The following is a 6743-nucleotide window of genomic DNA, read 5'->3' on the forward strand; positions in this document are numbered from 1 at the left end:
ATTATATAGGTAGATTTGAGACGTTTTCAGAGAGATAATTAAGGAGATTATTAAGGAGATTATGTTTTAGATTGTGTTTTACGCAAGGAGCGAAGGAGATAAGGAAGAAGACCGATTTAGCACACCGCAACGAAGAGGAAGCATATATTCTTGTCATTCTTGTTTCGTTGTAACGTTGGATGCTAGTTTTCTTGCTTTGACTTATTTACTCTTGTGACGTACTTTGTTTTAATATAATTAGTTTAGTTATTATTTTCTTGTATTTGTTTATCATGATTTCATATGAACCCATGATGGCGATGAGTTCTATTATGGGCTAATCGTGATCATGGGGTTACAACGGATTTATTATGGAATTCTTTAGTTAATTGTTTTATACTTTAGTGTGTGATGATTGCATGATATCTAGTATTGGTTGCGTGTATTCGTCTTATGTGCGTCGTGAACATATAAGATAGGGTGTTAATCTCTTGTGAAGCGACGGTGGATCTTGAGATTTAGAACTTACCATGCTAGCATAGGTTCATGTACGTTGTGCATGATTAGTGGGTAACTCTAACAGTTTTATTTGCCCTATGTAATCAAAAGGAATAACTTGTGCTTAAATCGTTGTGTTGTCAATTTTTGTAGACATATAGGAACTCAACATAATTGATGACTATTCAACTTCTATCTTAATTGTGGATGCTTGGTAGAATGGTATTAGTACAATGAAAGTTGGGTTTTATCAGTTTCGTGTTATTCGATTAATGTCATCACTGTCACATGTTAAAGGTAATAACAATGGCTATAGAAGGAAGTAATAATGAAGTTGTGATCTCATGAGTGTTTTATTATTGATAATTTGAAGTGTTAGTTAAGTGGTTAACTAAGTAGTTAATTATAGTTAATATTTGATCAACAATTTTAAGTGTTATTATCTTAACATTGAGAAGTAATCATACATTGGTGAGTGAGTTTAATTAGACAATAATTTAGTCTGAGTCTCTGAGGGAACGAACTAGAAAGTATTCTATATTACTTGCGAACGCGTATACTTGCGTGAATATTAGTGCGTGTTTTCGCCCTAACACCCTGTATCTAGGGAATACAGGAGGAACGATTCAAGGATAACCTTAGAGGTTTTACAAGGAAAAAGGTAATATTCAAAATTCTCAAGAATAAAAATGTTGATAAAGGAAATGTGATGTAATTATAATGATGCCAAGTGGGGCACGTGTTAAACCACGAGAAAGTATGGATCGAACCAGTAATGGTCGAAATTGTTCAGGGCAGTTAGGACTTAAGATAAAAGATGTTCTAATTATGATTGAGAGTCAGTCGTGACAGTGATTAACCTCTAAAGACTGAGGCAATAACTTATGGAAAAATGGTGATTTTTTTTTTACTCACCAGATTGTAAGGAAAACATCTTCACTTAAGCTGTGATTGAAATGAGGTAGAAAATTTATTTGGAGGTGGTTAAAATGACATTGACTGTAAGGAAATTTTACTATCAGGAAAGGCCAAAGAGGTGGCCGACACTTTAAAGGTAAGAGGATAATTATAGGCGCTTGTGCCAAAGGAATACAGTGATGATGGTTAAAGCTATGCAGGTTGTATTATGGTTTGGAAGATTGACATTCCTTCTGATGACTGTGCAATACCCAACCGTAATAGTAGTTGGTAAAGGTTTAATTCGTGTAATCGCCATGAGCGGGCTATCTATCTCAGAAGATACTATCTTGAGATAAGCCAGCACCATGTTTCAAAAAGGACTAGACGAACCCTTGAGTTAAGTCTTCTATTTAAGGTATACGATTAAGAATGGTATTAACCTGCTATCGTTACTTTGATTGAAACTCTTCTGCAATTTTATCTGCTTCATGTCATGTATGTATGTCAGGATCAGGAGTGTTCTTCATGAATCATGAATGGTGGTTATGTTAACTCCTTAGAAGTATTCTATACGACATGTATGGACTCCATATGGTTAGATATTAAGATTTCATGGAAAGTGAATGACGACAGTAGGTCAGTGGTGGACCATAGTAATGCAGCAATGATTCTGCGAGTAATGAGCTGGTTACAACCATGAGAGTTGTATTGGAATGAATGTTGAGATTGAGTACCACTAATCGGGTCGTGGTGGTGTATAAGTTATCATTGATAGACTAATTAAGTAGATTATCTACCTATTGAATATTTATTCTTTCTTATCAATAGAGAGTCGTATTATTATACGAGGAAGGTTGCGGTGCAAGCATAGAATTTAAGAAACGATGATGTCTAGAATGAGATCCCAGGTTCGATTTTCGATATCAAGGGAGTTTCAAAGGTGATTGTGTATAAGCTCGAGGAAGAGCATCGGTCCATAGAATAATGGACGGAATAGCAAAAATATTTAGGCATGAGAAATACGATGCTATAATACTTGATGTTGATATAAATACATATATGTTTTGTTCTACTATGACAAACCTCTATAGTTCAGAGGTAGGTTCCAAGCCAGATATTTTGTGGCAGTATATTTTTTTCATATATACAATTCTCTTCAATTCGTTCTTTTCTCTTCTTTTCATTTCATATAAACTGAGAAGAACAACCCTTCCAGAAGGGGAGGTATTGCCGAATGACTATCTATCTTTGTGATAGAAGCCTAGTAGGATACCACATGTTGTTTAATTGCTTGTCAAGTACTAAAGGCTGGCCACCTTCTGTACTAACTATGCAATAGAACAAGTGTTCATGATCATAGTGATCTCTCAACAAATTCCTTTACTTCTATATGATTGATCAAGCTTCCAAAGATAGAAGCAGCTGAAAAAGGAGTAGTAAAGTTGTGGTAGTATTCGGAATGGAAACACATTCGTGATACTAAGGTTGACGTGGTTATTAAAAGGTTATAAAACGCTAACGAGCAGAAGTATAACCAGTATAATATTAGGAACGGAAGGTAGTAGCGATTACGAACCGGAAAAGAATGGGTATTGAGAAGCAAAAGCTCTAATGCTAAAAGTTATAATGAGAGTCTGTGCAATAGACTTGAAAGAAATTGGAATGATCACTTAACACGGATTGAGTTTCTTACGACAATAGATCATATGTCATTATCGAGATGTCTCCTTATGAGATCCTTGGGGGAAGACAATATCGATCTCCCTTATGTTAGGATGAAGTTGTAGAGCGCAAGATGCTCGGACCCGCAGTAGTCCAAAGGACCAAGGATATAATAGATCTAATCAGAGGACGACTGGTGGTAGCCCAAGATGGACATAAGAAGTATGCTGATTTGACTCAAAAAGGACAAAGAGTATGAAATAGGGGACCTAATAATGTTATAGGTATCCCTTGGAAAGGATTGATGATGTTCGGAAAGAAAGGAAAGCTAAGTCTACAATTTGTTGGACCCTTGGATATATTAAGACATTTTGGGAAGTTAGCATATGAGCTAGCCCTACCCCCGAACATGTAGCAAGTCATGACGTGTTCCACGTATCAATGTTAAGAAAGTGTAATTCGGATGCCAGATAAATAGGGGCATATGAGCGCATAGACATGCAACCCGACATAACCTATATGGAGCAACCAGGAAGGGTTATAGAGTGAAAAGGAACAAGTGCTAAGGAGAAGGATTATCAAACTAGGCAGAGTTTGGTGGTGGGACCACAATGTAGGAAAATTTACTCGAGAGCTAGAAAGTGCAATGCTAAGAGAGTATCCCTATTTATTTTCTATCTGATTCCGGGACGGAATCCTTTTAAGGAGGGGAGACTGTAATAACCCCAATTTTTGGAATTTTTTTGAAACCCTTATGAATAGTGTTTTTGCTGAATGGGAAAACTTTTCAAGCCACACTATGTAGGGGTTCTGGTATGGATATTCTGAGATTTTATTAGTACTTTATATGGGATATAAGTGTATGTAAAGATCGTCAGAATCCAAATTCCGAACACTTTGATTTTCCCGGAAATCCACTAGATACGGAAAGAATTGAGTATAAGGTAACAGGATAAAAAGGATTTAAATTAAAGGATTATAAGAGAGGATCATAAAAGGAATATAATATATTGAGAAAGGTTAAGGGAACCTAAGTAATAAGATCCCGGGTATGATCCCTCAAACGATAAACAAAAACAAAAGTTAAGCGAACCGTATAACAGATCAGCGGTCATTAGGCAAACAATTAGGAAGTTAATCAAAGGGATTAGAGAGGATGATGTCACCCAACCAATGAGAAGAGGACAAGGAGGGAAAGATGACATCATAGCATGACATAAGCATGACATGGGAAGGAAGGAAATGTGGTGGAATATTAACCACACAAAATCAAGGTTAAAAAGGTAATTAACTAAAACAGAAAACAAAACCAAATCAACCAAGCCAAACAAATCATTTTCATCAAAATACAAAATCATTTCTCTCATTCAACCAAGAACTTGCTCTCGGCTTTTCCACTTTTTAAAGAAAGGAATTTTCAAAATTCAAGTTCAAGGCTTCCTAAATTGGTAAGATAATTCCCAAGTCATCCTTATGCATAGTTATGGCTATATTATGAGTTTAAGCATCCCATTCATTCTCTATCTTCTCCAATAAATCAATGAAGAAGACAATGAATAGTGATTTCAAGGTTTTAACTTTATTTTTCTTGTTTTTCCTTTAAGATCCAAGCTTTCCTAAGACTCCTCAAGGCTTCCTAAGGCTTCCTAGCTACTCACACCACTTCAAGGAAGGTATACCATCTCCAAACCCTAGCTTTAATTTGTATATTAGGTTGATTATGGTTGTGAGGGTAAAGAGTAGCTTGAAACTTGTTTGTTTAAGAGTTTGGGTTGGAATGGTGGTGATTGATTTGTTGAAATCTTAAGATTTGGTTAAAGAATGTAGTATAGTTTAAATTCAAGTTTTAGGAGTAAGTAAATGGATTATAATGAGTTGGTTTGGGGCTGTTGTAATGTATTAAGGATGGACTTTGGTTGTATGAATGGATTGAGGTTGAATTGTGTTGGTTTTGAATGGTTTAAAATTGGGAAATCGCGTAAACATAGCTGTCGTAATGTCCGATTTACTTTAGACTGATTTTGTTCATAACATTAGGACCTGAGAACCCCCTGCTAGATGTTGACCATTGCCATGTTTAGATAGCTCATGTTATGAGCTTCGTTTTGATATGTAGTTCGTTTGATTCCGATATACGGTTTAGGAGAAACGACCGTTTTAAGTAACGGCGTTTCGCGAACGAAACTTTTCCCCTTGCCTTACTTTGAAACCTTGGTAAAGGACCTTAAATGACTAATTGGAGTATGAAACAATTGTGTTAAGTGGATTAGGCAGTTGGTAAGGTACTCGCGAAAGAATCTCCTTAAAAATCGTAATGGTTAATTTATTAAAAATGGGGGAGCCGAGGGTACTCGAGCGACTTAAGTAAATCATTAAGCGCGAAAGCGAACGTTAGGACTCTAAATGGTTAAAGTCTAGTTTCTTAAGCGACCGGGTTTAATTCCGACTTATGTTGTTGTTCATAGGTTATCGGACCCATTCTAAGCTTAAGTCTATCCGGGAGCACTCAGGCAAGTTTTCTACCCGTTATAACTGTTGTTGTGATGTATACATATATATATGCATGATCTTGTGATAGATGCATATTTGTTATTAGCAAATTCTTGTGATATATTGTAGCATGTGATATGGTATATATGCATGCCTGTTTCGTATTCTTGCCATATATATCTGTTGGTTCAGTTGATAATACCTATGCTAGAGAATAGCGGTAATTGCATATACCCTTAGTATAGGGACCCAAAGGTGAAAACATTTTCTAAAACCGGGAGTCGAGGATCCCGAGGAGATTTTGTATATATATATATATATTTTATATATATATATGGTAATAGTTTTCAAAACTATTAATCGAATAAGGTTTATTCGATGACTTTATTTTATTAATGAATATTATCTTGAATATTCATTCGAGGACTTATGACTCCTTTATATTATTTATTGAATATTACTTGGATATTCATTTGAGGATGTATGACTCCTTTATTTTATTTAATGAATATTATTTATAATATTCATTCGAGGTATTATGACTCCGCTTATTATTTATTAATATTCTTTATTTTATTAAAGAATAAGGTTCGATAATCAAACTTACTTTTGATATTCAAATAAAGATAGTACTTTCGTATAGGTATATCTTTGGTTATTTAATATTCATTTCAAGTATAAGTTTTAAAACTTCTACTTCAATTATTTTTATAAAGATTATTCTTTATGGAAATATTATTTAAATAATAATATTCAGATATTTTCTAATATATTGGGACTGATTTATTTTGTTAAATCAGCATCACTCCAAACATTCTTAAAAATATTTTGCGAGTCTTCAAAATGATTTTTAAAAGTTAGGGCGGATCCCAAAACTCATTTTTATATTTAAGATCCTCCTTTCGAAGGGGATTTAAATACTCGCTCAAAACCTGAGGGATCCGGCTCTGTGGTGTGTTTTATATTCGCAACAAGGTTGCTGTTTTGTTAAATGAATCGATTACTTACCCAACACTCGGGAAGTAAAATTCTTGGAACAAGTTAATCCATTAACAGGCATCGCCTGGGAAATATCGGTGAGTTTTCCTTTCCAACTAGATACGACTTCTTGGTGGAGCCGTATCAACAAGTTTCTACTTGGGGAAAGTGGGAACGAGCTTTACGTTTCAGAGTCATGGATTTCATCTGAACTAGGAGTGGCGTAAGTGGTCGAG

Source organism: Apium graveolens, chromosome 4, assembly GCF_009905375.1.
Source record: "Apium graveolens cultivar Ventura chromosome 4, ASM990537v1, whole genome shotgun sequence".
Lineage (NCBI taxonomy): Eukaryota > Viridiplantae > Streptophyta > Magnoliopsida > Apiales > Apiaceae > Apium > Apium graveolens.